Source organism: Felis catus, chromosome C1 (assembly GCF_018350175.1).
Source record: "Felis catus isolate Fca126 chromosome C1, F.catus_Fca126_mat1.0, whole genome shotgun sequence".
Lineage (NCBI taxonomy): Eukaryota > Metazoa > Chordata > Mammalia > Carnivora > Felidae > Felis > Felis catus.
This window is the reverse complement of record NC_058375.1, coordinates 191770225-191783492: the sequence shown is the minus strand read 5'-3', so window position 1 is coordinate 191783492 and position 13268 is coordinate 191770225. Positions and strand designations below refer to the sequence as shown.

General features: G+C 41.0%; 1 protein-coding gene across 17 annotated transcripts in view; it reads left to right on the top strand.

The window, feature by feature from the left end:
- The first annotated feature begins 2152 nt into the window (after window positions 1-2152).
- Window positions 2153-13268, top strand: part of CMKLR2 (chemerin chemokine-like receptor 2) — a 92225-nt gene continuing 81109 nt past the window's right edge. For 16 of the 17 annotated variants that reach the window (XM_045034387.1, XM_019838531.3, XM_045034384.1 and 13 more), the window contains exons 1-2: window positions 2153-2285; window positions 2629-2707. The gene's annotated coding sequence lies outside the window, so the exon portion shown is untranslated. Of the gene's footprint in view, window positions 2286-2398; window positions 2500-2628; window positions 2708-13268 lie in introns of those variants that run through there. The other variant, XM_045034380.1, reaches the window with a different exon arrangement.

Below are 13268 nucleotides of genomic sequence, written 5' to 3'. Positions count from 1 at the left end.
GCTCAGTCAGTTAAGCGTCAGACTTTGGCTCCATGGGTTCTTAAGTTCGGGACCAGCAATTGGGCTCTGTGCTGACAGCCTGGAGCCCACTTTGGAACTTCTGTCTCCCTCTCTTTGCTTCTGCCCCCACCCCTCAAAAATAAACTCTGGGGCACCTGGGTGGTCATGATCTCATAGTTTGCGAGTTCTAGCCCCTTCCCCTTCCAGGCTCCACTCTCTCTCTCTCTCTCTCTCTTTGCCCCTTGTGGGATTCTTTCTCCTTCTCTTTCTCTGCCCCTTGCTCACTCGCACACTCTCTCTCTCAAAAATAAAGAAAAACAAAGAAACAAACATTTAAAAAATTAAAAATAAATAAAAAAGCATAAAGGACAAGGAATGCTGGGATTCACTAATTCTGCAGCCTCTGCATCGTGGGCTCAGTGCCATGGAGAAGGAAGTAGCCACCATGGCAGGAGTCCTAAGGTTCAGGTTTTACTAAAAGACCCTCAGACTCTGTGGGACCAGATTTTACACAGCAGGGGAACCATGCTCAGACTACAGTACTCCAAAACTTTTCAAACTCTCCAATCGTAAGTTCATATTTCCTGCCTACCCTCCTTCACTCATTCCCTCCCAAAAAAAAAACCTCTGTCAAGGTTCCCACCAGCAATTAATTCCCTTCTCTCTGTCTGCCTGCTGATCTTATGGACTACTTCCCTAGTCGCTCTGCATGGTCCGCAATGCTTCTGGTCCGGTCCACGATTATAATAAAAATATTCTTCTTTCATGACCATCATTTTCATGTCTGTGTCTCTTGCTGTTTCTGCTCCAAACAAGTCCAGGGTACATTATTAGAACAATTGGTACAGTCAGCAGGTGGTTTCCCCAGAAGGAGATGATAAGCCCTTGGACTGCTTGGACTTACCAACTGGACCCAACAGCTGCGGCCACGGCCTAAGGGGCACCACTGGCTGTTGGCACGCCTGCTGCTTGATGGCTATTCTGCATTTGTTGTTTTCGTTGGGTATTGCCAAAAAATTACAAGCAGGAGAAAAATTGGAAAATTCGCCAACACGTGGAAAATAAACCACGACTCCGGAACAACCAATGGGGCAAAGAGGAAATCAAAAGGGAAATCACAAAGTATCTTGAGACAAATGAAAATCGAAATGCAACGTAACAAAGCTTAGGAGATACCGCAAAAGCTGTTCTAAGAGGGGCATTTCCAACACTAAATGCCTATGTTAGGGAAAAAGTAGATCTCAAATAAGCACCCTAACTTTAGCCCAGGGAACAACAGAGAGAGGAACACACTAAGCCCGAAGTTAGCAGAGGAAGGAAACAATACAGGTTTTAACAGTAGATACTAGAGACTAGAAAGTAGAGACTAGAAAGACAACAGAAAAAGAAATCAACAAAATTAGAGTTGATGTTTTGAAAAGAGAACTGGGAAAACTTTAGCTAAATTGACGAAGAAAAAAAGAGACAGGACTCAAAATCAGAAATGAAAAAGGAGACAGTGTAAGTGCAATGAACGAAATACAGAGGATTATGAGACTATTAAAACAATTATATGCCAACAGGTCGGATACCTAAGAGAAATGGATAAATTGTAAGTTTCTACCCTTGGCTTACCTCTTTCGCTCATTCTGTCCCAAGATAAACTTCGGGACCGGCTCCCAGCTACAGATCTCCTTTCTCTCTCTCTCTCTCTCTGCCTGCAGGACGTTTCTTTGGTCGCCCTACATGAACGGCCACTGCCTCCTGTTTCTAGGGGACCATTATTATAATAGAAAACTTCTTCCTTCAATCATGACCATTTTGGTGTCGTGTGTCTTACTATTTCTCCTCAAAACAAGTCCAGCGCACGTTTTTAGAACAACTGACCGAGCGAGCGGGGTACTTTACACTAGATGGACATGATACATCCACCCTGGGCTGCGTGGGCTCACCAGCTGGACCCTCGGGCAAGGGCCACCGCCCAAAGGGTCCCTCTCTGATCTTTGGCACCTTTGCCCCTTGATGGCTAGTGCGCTGTGTTGATTTTTGCTGAGAATTGTCTTGATTTCCCAGCCTGAAGCTGGGCAGCTACTACGCAGCTCGCAGCCTGGGGTGCCACGCCCGGTCCTGCGCAGGGATCTGCGTGAGATGTCCGGGACGTTGTCACACGCGGCGCAGAGGCTACAGTGTCTAGAGTCTGAGCCTCAACCGTTTCTCCACATTCTGTGCTCACGGGCGCACTCGAAATACCACTTTCCCCCTTGCCTCCGAGTTGTTCCGAGTCAAATATCAGGCTCTACCCAGAGGTAGGAGAGTGCGCTCCCCACCATTCATTCCTTCCAGCGGCCGGCACCTTTGCTGTGCGCGTGCGCAGGCCTCCTCTTCCGGGGCTCGAGCCTGCTAAGGTCAGGATTTGCGCTCCAGCCCAGCGATATATGGGGTTTATTAACGGAGAAATAGAGATACTCTCAAACACAAATGGAGAGAATTTGTTGCTAGTAGACCTGCCTGGAAAAATTGGTAAAAGTTTTCTTTAGTGGGGCGCCTGTCTCAGTGCCTAGACAGCGGCACTCTTGATCTCAGCTCGGAAGTTCCAGCATCACCTTGGGTGTAGAGATTATTTAAAAATAAAATCATTTTTTTTTAAAGTTTTCTTTAGAGAGAGAAAGAAGAACCGATGGAAGGTCGAGATTAGCGTTAAAAGAGGAAGAACATCAAAGTAGTGAAGGTAAAATAAAAACTTATTATTTTTTTTTTGTAACTTTTTCTTATTTTTAATTGAGGTTACAGATAACAATTTGTCCCAAATATTAATCAACAATGTATTCAGGTATGTATGCTTATATATACACACACACATATATGTTTATTTATGCATATATAAGTGAAATGAATGACAGCAATGATCCAAGGGACAAGATGGAATTAAGACTATTTTGTTAAACTATTTCTGAAGTTGGAGTTTTTGGAAAGTGGTCTTAGATTTGTTGTAAATGTATAGTACAAAGTCTAGGGCTATCGTTAAAAACTTAAAAAAAAAATTCCAAACGAATGAAAAAAAAAATCATACTGGATACTGAAATGTACTTGAGTTTGCAAGGAAAGCAATAGAGTGTCTGTCCTTGGATGTATCTATGGGAATAGAAATGTATGTCTGTACATAATAGATCTTAAATACTTATTGAATGAATAAATAAAAGCCCAACCTGAGGTATTTCATCGCTTGCATGAATGAAGAATTCATGTGATTGCTTGACATTCTTACTCTAAAATGTTTGATAATTTTGATTCCCCTCCATTCTCTTCCCACCTTGGTCAACCCGTTTCTATTGTGCATTCAGGAGTTCCTCTGCTTTCTTGCTTATATCTGAATAATTATATGTAATACAGCATCCCAGAACCAAAACTTGGTGCTATGAAAGGACTAATCCAGTCAATAAACTTTTCACCAGAAAAAGCTATAATTCATTAATTAATCAAAATTAAAAAAAAAAAAACATTAGGGGCACCTAGGGTGGCTCAGTTAGTTAAGCATCTGTCTTGGGCTCAGGTCATGATCTCATGCTATCAGCGTAGAGCCCACTCTGGGTCCTCTGTCCCCTCTCTCTGGCCCCCCTCAACTCCCCGCACACATGTTCTCTCTCCTCTCTCTCTCTCTCTCAAAAATAAATAAACATTTAAAAACATCAAAAACAAAGTATAGCTGATATGTTAAGTACGGAAGCAGAGAAAGCAAAAACATAAAATGCTCAATTAAAACCACAAAAGGTAGGCAGGTCTTTCTGCCCATGGGTCCTGTCCCTTTCTTTAATAAAATGACCTTTTTGCACCAAAACAAACAAACAAACAAAAAACACAAAAAGCAGAAAGAGTGGAAGACAAAAATATGAACAAATAACAAGAATAACAAATAGAAACCAGTAAACCCTAGATGTTAATTCACTTCATCAATAATAACTTTGAATATCATTGGTATAAATATACCAATTAAAAGGCAGAAATTGTCAGAGGGGCACCTGGCCGGCTTAGTCGGTAAGTGTGCAACTCTTGATCTCAGGATCATGAAATCGCATGGGTCTGTAGCCCCACGTTGGGCCTAAAGATCATTTAAGAAATAAGTAAAGATTGGGGCGCCTGGGTGGCGCAGTCGGTTAAGCGTCCGACTTCAGCCAGGTCATGATCTCGCGGTCCGTGAGTTGGAGCCCCGCGTCGGGCTCTGGGCTGATGGCTCGGAGCCTGGAGCCTGTTTCCGATTCTGCGTCTCCCTCTCTCTCTGCCCCTCCCCCATTCATGCTCTGTCTCTCAATGTCCCAAAAATAAATAAATGTTGAAAAAAAAATTTTTTTTTTAATAAAAAAAAAAAGAAGTAAAGATTTTGTTTTTAAAGTGAATGAATGGAGAAAAATATACCAGCTAACACCACTCCCCCACCCTGACAAAAAGAAAAACAAGGACAGCTATATTTATTTCAGACAGGGTAGACTTCAAAGCAAGAAAATGTATCAGGGATAAAGAAGAACATTAGGGATTAATTCTTCAAGAAGACATAACAAGTATGGACCTAACAAGAGCACATAAAACTAGCCAAGGCAAAAACTAACAGGATGGCAAAGAAAAAAATCGATGAATCCACTATCGTAGTTGGAGACTTCAACATCCTCCCATCAGAAATGGATAGATCCAGCAGGCAGAACATCAGTAGGGACGTAGTTGAACTCAGCAACATCATCAATCGACTGAATATAATCAACATCTGTAGACTACTGTATCCAGCAACAGCAATGTGCACATTGTCCTCAAGCTCACATGAAACATTGACCAAGATAGACCACATTCTGGGCTATAAAACATACCTTAAACACTTTAAAAAAATAGAAACCAGGCCCTTTGCAACTACATGGCTGGAACTGGGGGGGGGGGGGGGGGGGCGTGTTATGCTAAGCGAAATAAGTCAGAGAAAGACAAAAATCATATGACTTTGCTCATATGAGGACTTTAAGAGACAAAACAGATGAACAGAAGGGAAGGGAAACAAAAATAATAGAAAAACAGGGACGGGGACAAAACAGAAGACACTCATAAATATGGAGAACAAACTGAGGGTTGCTGGAGGGGTTGTGGGAGGGAGGATAGGCTAACTGGGTAAGGGGCATTAAGCAATCTATTCCTGAAATCATTGTTGCCCTATACCCTTACTCGTATGTCAATTTAAAAAATAAAATAAAAAAGAAATTATGTATTGTCTGCTCTCAGACCACAATGGGATTAAAATGAAAATCAATTACAAAGATACCTGGAAAATTACAACGTGTAGGGAGGTTAAAAAATACACTTCTAGCATCTCTGCACTACCCAGAGTAGGTTTCCATTATAACATAAAGGGAAGCGTTCACGATGTGTGGAGCCCCTGATACCCCACAGATGGAAGAGACGGAAGTCCCTAAAATTCCTTGCAGCCCAGACCCACTTAAGTGACACCAACCACGACTCCCAAATGGAACAGTACATCTGTAAAAGGAAAAGTGACAGCACCTTCGTCATAAGTCTGAAGAGAACTTGAGAGAAGCTTCTGCCGGCAGCTTGTGCCATTGAAAACCCGGCTGATGTCAGAGTCATCTCGTCCAAGAATACTGGCCAGTGGGCTCTGCCCCAGTTGCTGCTGCCCTGGAGACACCCCTTTGCTGGTGCTTCACTCCTGGAACCTTCACTAACCAGACCCAGACAGCCTTCTAGGAGCCATGACTTCTGGAGGTTACTGATTCCAGAACTGACCACCAGCCTTTTGACCGAGGTGTCAAATGTCCACCTGCCTATCACCGCTCTGTGTAACACAGACTCTCCTCTAAGCTAAGTAGTGTTGTCGCCCCCTGCAAACAAGAGCCCTCACTCCATGGGTCTGATGTAGGGGATGCTGACCCAGGAAATTCTATGCATGAGTGGCACCATCTCCCATGAGCACCCACGGGAGGTCATACCTGATCTCTACTTCCACAGAGATCCTAAGGAGATTGGAAAGGAAGAGCAAGCCACTGCTGAAAAGGCTGTGGCCAAGGAGAAATGTCAGGGTGAATAGACTGCTCCAGGTCCCGAATTTACTGGCACCCTACTTAAGGTCATGGATGGATGTGAGGTGCCCTCTGTACTTATTCAGCAGTTCCCTGAATTCAGGAAGGCTGGAGCATACAGCCCGTTGCTGAGGACTGGTCTGGCTCCCACCGCTCAGGCTCCTGGATGTGTAGGAACAGCCACTGAGTGTGCTTAGCCTGTCCTTCCACAGACTGTTAAACTGAAAATGGAAATACGGTTGACAGAATATCAACAGTTTCTGAAAGTAAAAGCAAAAACAAAAACCCACACTTTTAAATAACACATGGGCCAAAGAAGAAGTCTCAGGGGGAATTTAAAAATATTTTGGACTAAATGAAAATGAAAACACAACATACCAAAGTTTGTGGGATGCAGTGAGAGCAGATGCATAGATTAGAAAAAGAGAAAGATCTAAAATCAGTGACCTAAGTTTCCACTTTAGGAAACTAGAAAAAAAAGAGCAACTTAAATCCGACGTAAGCAGAAGAAAAGAAATCATAAGAATTAGAACAGAAATCAACGAACATGGAATCAGGAAATCAGCAGAGTTGGAGTCCAAATCCAGTTGCAAATGACCTTGAAACTGCCTCAGTTAAAGTTGTGCCTCAGTTAAAGATGATTTGAGCCAAACTCAGGGCTAGTGGTTTTTACCAATTTTGAAGGCTGGGTGCTTAACCTGTACAGCAGAACCCGCCGTTTGAGCCTCATCAGTGCATTTGTGCTCTGATTCATACATGCCCATTCACATCTAGAAAACCATGGGACACTTCTTGCCAGAAAATATATGCAGAAGGCAATGAGGAGACTTCTGGGAGAACATTGAGCCTAACAAGGAAGGGAGCAGAGATGACGGGGTTTGTCGAATTACCCGGACTTAGTCCTTCACTGAGGAAGGAGCCTGAGGAAGCTGACAGTACTAGGAGACAGAGCTTTTATATGTGCTAGAAGATTCGGGCACAGGAGTAACCCTGCTTTCCTACCATACCCCTCATAACAGACATAAGGAGACAGCATTCTGTCCACCTGCCACCTCACACGAGACCATACTCTGATCCTTGAAGAGTGCCTGTTTGTGGGTGATATAAAGGTTCACATGCCCGTGCAGAACATCAGTAGTGCCTGGAGGAGAGCCTGTGCCTGGGGGACGGGGTCAGAGGAGAAAGTAGTTGCTGGAGGAAGGTCAGCAGTTCGGCCAAGGTGGTGGTTTTCAGAGTAAGAGAGGGAGAATATGTTTGAATTCATCGGTGTGGTTGTCAAACCAATGTTGACGCCCTTGGCCACTCCATGAAGCAGAGCCGGGCTTCTGCTCCATTGGGAATGGAAGCCAGTAAAGCCCACAGGACCTACATACATTACCTCACTTAGTACTCACAACAACCTCACCTCCACTTTTTAGATGCATAAAAAGAAATGAGGCTCAAAGAGGATCAAGAACTTGCCAGATTCACATCAAAATTTAAAAACTAAATGACTAAGTAACATCAGCAACATGGAGGAGTAAGAAGTCCTGGACCCTCCTCCCCTCCAAAACACACTGATTCGTCAATAGTTCCCTTTGTGAGAAATCAGAAATTAGTTGAAAGTCTCCTATTGCTTGAGAGAATAAAGCCACACTTGTTAAGCTGTTTAAGAGATTCAGGACATCCTCGTGCCAGAGACCCTGTCTCCTGTGCAGCACCATACATATATATAATCAGAAAGAAACTCCCAGCTCTCAAGTTTTCCAACGGTGTTCCCCGAAGACTAGCTTCTATCTGCCAATCTTGAAGCTCTGACCAGTCCAGCACAGTCTGGCATCCCAGGGGAGAATAGAGGTGGCTACTTGGACTGGAAAACATCATAACTCCTATCTCAGTCCAATCAGCCTGCTATAACAGAATGCCATAGATTGGGTAGCTTATAAACGACAGGAATTTATTTCTCACAGTTGTGGCAGCTGGGAAGTCCAGATCAAGGTGCTGGCCAATTAGATGTCTGATGAGAGCTGATTTCCTGCCTCTTGGATGGTTATCTTTTCTCTGTGTTCTTTCGTGTCAGAAGTGGGGCAGGGGGAGCTCTCTGGGGCAACTTTTTTTTTTTTAATGTTTATTTATTTTGAGAGAGCATGTGTAAGCAGGGGAGGGTAGAGAGAGGGAGAACTCTGTCAGCACAGAGTCCTAGGGCAACTTTTAATAGGGCACTAACCACATTCATGATGGTTCAGCCCTCATGATCTAATCACCTCCAAAAGGTCCTACCTCCAAATACCATCTGATTGGAGATTAGCTTTCAACATATGAATTTTGGGAGGGTACAAGCATTCAGTCTCTGGACCCCAAAGATCCACATCCTTACCAAATGTCCGCTCAAAGTCTAAGTTCAAAGTTTCCTCTAAATACCATATAAATCAGCCTGAGGTGGGGCGCCTGGGTGGCTCAGGTGGTTAAGCTTTCTGACTCTTGATTTTGGCTCAGGTCATGATTTCACAGGTTCGTGAGTTCAAGCCCCTCATGGGGCTCAACATGGAGCCTGCCTGGGATTTTTTCTCTCTCTTCCTCTCTCTCTGCTCCTCCCCCCACCAAATACAAAAATAAAACAAACTTTAAAAAACACTCAGCCTGAGGCAAATTCCTCTCCAAATGTGATCCTGTGAAATCAAACATGTTGAGTGTTTCCAAAATACAATGGTGAGACAGACATAGGGTAGACATTCCCATTCCAAAAGGAAAGAAGGAAGGAGTGACAGTTCCTAAGGAAGTTCAAAATCCAACAGGGCAAACAACATTAAAACTCAAGGTTCATGAATAATCTTTGGCTGCGTGTTCTGCCCTCCAGGGCAACTGGGAAGGTGGTCCCACCTTCTGGATCCACTGAAGTTATAGATAGGCCTGCCTTACTAGGCAGGGGTTGGGTTCCCATGGCTCCAGACAGCCTTGCCCCATAGCAGAAAGTTTACAGTGATAAGTGCTTATATTTATTTAAAAAGAAAGAAAAAGGAAGGAAGAAAGGAAAAGAAAGAAAGAAAGAAAGAAAGAAAGAAAGAAAGAAAGAAAGAAAGAAAGATCTCAAATAAAGCAATTTAACATTACACCTTGAAGATTAGGAAAAGAACAGCAAACTAAGCCCAAAATTACCTAAAGGAAGGAAATAATAGAGATTAGACCAGAAGTGAATAAAATAGAGATTAGAAAGACAGTAAAAAAAGAGAATAAAACTAAGAGTTGGGGTTTTAAAAAGATAAACAAAATTGACAACCCTTTAACTATACTAACCAAGAAAAAGAAAGGACTCAAAGTTATAAATGAAAGAGGAGACGTTGCAGCTGACACCACAGAAATACAAAGGATCATAAGAGGTGACTATGTACAATTGTGTGCCAACAAATTGGATAATCTAGAAGAAATGGATAAAAATACAATCCACTAAGACTGAATCATGATGAAATCAAAATCCTGAACAACTAGTAACAATTAAGGTGATTGAAACAATAATCCACACCCTTCTAACCAAGAAAAACCCAAACCAAATGGCTTAGCTGGTGAATTCTACCAAACATCTAAAGAAGAATTGACACCAATCCTTCTTAAACTCCTCCAAAAATTTGAAGAAGAGGAAACACTCCCAAACTCATTTAATGAAGCCAGCATGACCATGAAACCAAAGTCAGTTGTCACTGCAAGAAAAGTGTAGGACAATATCCCTGATGAGTATAGATGCAAACATTCTCAGTGAAATTCTACCAAACCCAATTTAACTGCACACTAAAGGTATCATACACTATGATCAAGTGGGATTTATCTCTGGAATAAAAGGATGTTTCAACACAGGCAAATCAGTCAACATGAGGCACCACTTTAATAGAATGAAAGATAAAAAATCATATTATCTTCTCAACAGAGCAGAAAAAAACATTTCACAAAAAATTCAACACCTTTTCATGATAAAAAGCTCTTAAAAATTGGGTATAGAATGATTATATCTCAACATAATAAAGTCCCTGTATGACAAACCCATAGCCAACATCATACTCAACAGTGAAAGATTTTCCTCAAAAATCAGGAACAAGACAAAGGTGTCCACACTCACCACAGCCATTGAACATAGTCCTAGAAGTCCTAGGCAAAGTAATGAGGCAAAGATAGATAGATAGATAGATAGATAGATAGATAGATAGATAGACAGAATCCAAAGCAGAAAGAAAGAAGTAAAATTGTCTGTTTGCAGATGACATGATCTTATATCTAGAAAAGCCTAAAGACTCCACCAAAAAAACTGTCAGAACTAATCGACAAATTTAGTAAAGTTGCATGATACAAAATCAATGTACAAAAATTTGTTGCAAAAATTTTGCATTTCTATACACTAATAATGAAATATCTGAAGGAAAAATAAAGAAATAATCCCATTTACAATAGAATCAAAAAGAATAAAATATTTATGAATAAATTTAACCAAGGAGGTGAAAGATCTGTATAATGAAGACAGTAAGATATTGATAACAGAAATTGAGAAAAAAATGGAAATAAATGGAAAAAACATCCAGTGTTCATGGATAGGAGGAAATAATATTATTAAAGTGTCGATACGACTCCAAATCATCTATAGATTCAATGACATCTCTATCAAAATTCCAATGTTGTTTTTCACAGAGTAAACAATCCTAAAATTCATATGGAACAAGAAAAGAGCCTGAATAGCCAAAGCAATTTTTAGAATGAAGAACAAAGCTAGACGCATCACACTTTCTGATTTCACACTGTACTACAAAGCTATGATAATCAAAACTATATGGTACCAGCATAAAAACATATACATAGACCAATGGAATAAATTCCAGAGCACTGGAATAAATCCAGGCATATATGACCAACTAATATTTGACAGTGGATCCAAGAACTGAAAGGGAAAATATAATCTTTTCAATAAATGGTGTTGGGAAAACTGGATATTCACATGCAAAAGAATGAAATTGCACCCCTATCTTACAACATTCACAAAACTTAACTCCAAATGGATTAAAGACTTAAATGTAATACTTGAAGCCATAACACTTCTAGAAGAGAACACAGGAAAAAAGTTCTTTGATATTCATCTTGAATATGACACCAAAACCTTTTGGATGTGACACCAAAACCACAAGCAACAAAAGCAAAAATAAACAAATGGGACTAGCATCAAACTAAAAAGCTTCTGCAGAGCAAAAGAAACAATCAACAGAATGAAAGGCAACCTACGGAATGGGAGAAAATACTTGCAAACCATCGGTCTGATAAAAGGTTAACATCCAAACTATAAAAGGAACTCCCACAGCTCAATAGCAAAATAAACAAATAACCTGATTTTAAAATGGGCAGGGGTGCCTGAGTGGCTCAGTAGGTTAAGCGTCTGACTTCAGTTCAGGTCATGATCTCACAGTTTGTGAGTTTGAGCCCCACGTCAGACTCTGTGCTGAAGGTGGGGAAACTGCTTGGGATTCTGTCTCCTCTCTCTCCCCTTCCCCACTCGCGCTCTCTCTCTCTCTCTCTCTCTCTTAAAATAAATAAACAATTAATTAATTAATTAATTAAAAACAAAGTACTTGAATAGACATTTCTCCAAGGAAAACATACAAATGGCTGACAAGTATATGAAAAGATGTTCAAAATCACTAATCATCACAAATCAAAGCCACAATGAAATAACACCTCACATCTGTCAGGATGGCTATTATTAACATAATAAAAATTAACAAGTGTTGGCAAGGATTTGAAGAAAGTAGAACCCTTGCACACTGTCAAATGGTGTAGTCATTGTGCAAAACAGTATGGGTGTCCCTCCAAAAATTAAAAATAGAACTACCATGAGATCCAGTAATCTCACTTCTAGGTACATATCCAAGAGTTGAAATCAAGATCTTTTTTTTTAATAAAAAATTTTTTAATGTTTATTTTTGAGAGAGAGAGGGAGAGACACAGCATAAGCGGGGGAGGGGCAGAGAGAGAGGGAGACACAGAATCCAAAACAGGCTCCAGGCTCTGAGCTGTCAGCACAGAGCCCATTGCAGGGCTAGAACCCACGAACTGCGAGATCATGACCTGAGCTGAAGTCAGATGCTTAACCAACTGAGCCACCCAGGCACCCCAGAATTGAGATCTTAAAGAGACATGTGCACTCCCATGTTCATTGCAGCTTTATTGACAATAGTAAGACATAGAAACAACTTAAATGTTCATTGACAAATGAATAGATAAAGAAATGTGGTGTGCACACACAAAGAAATACGTTTTCAGCATTAAAAAAAGAAGGAGGGGCACCTGGGTGGCTCAGTCGGTTAAGTGCTCAACTCTGGACATCAGCTCAGGTCATGATCTCAGAGGTTCATGAGATCGAGCCCCACACTGACAGTGTAGAGCCTGCTTGGGATTCTCTCTCTCCCTCTCTTTCTGCCCCTCCCTCACTTGCACACTCTCTGTACCTCTCAACATAATTAATTTTAAAAAAAGAAGGAAATCTCATGATATGTAACAACATGGATTAACCTGGAGAACATTATGCCAAGTGAAATAATTCACATATAGGAAGACAAATACTATATGATTCCACTTACATTAGGTATCTAAAATCATCAAACTTATAGAAGCAGAAGACAGTATGGTGATTGCCAGGGGCTGAGGACAGGCAGGAATGAGAGTTGCTGTTGAATAGAGAAAATTTCGGTTATGCAAGATGAGTAAGTGTTATAGTGCCTATAGTTAACAATACTGTATTGTGCACTTAGAAATGGGGTAAATGTCATGTTAAATGTTTTGATCATACACACACACACACACACACACACACACACACACACACACAAAGGCAGCCGAGGAAACTTAGAGGTGATGGGTATGTTTGTTACCTTTGCCATGGTGCATACATGTGTTCATATGTCCAAACTCATGAAATTATATATGTTAAATATGTACAGTTTTTTGTAAGTCAATTACACCTCAATAGAGCTATCTTTAAGAAAATTCAATATACTACTGAGAAAAAGAATATTATATTTTCTGTGTGATTTGTTTCCCATTGAATTAATGAAAGTTTAACAGGAATAATATTATGGACTGGGAAGAGTGATAGAAAGCAAGTATTCTCATGTAATGCTGGTGTCAGTCTAAATTGGAAAAGCCTTCTTGAAGGGGAATTTGATGGTGTATATGAAACCTTAGGCTGAATATACATTTTGATCAAGAAATTCCACT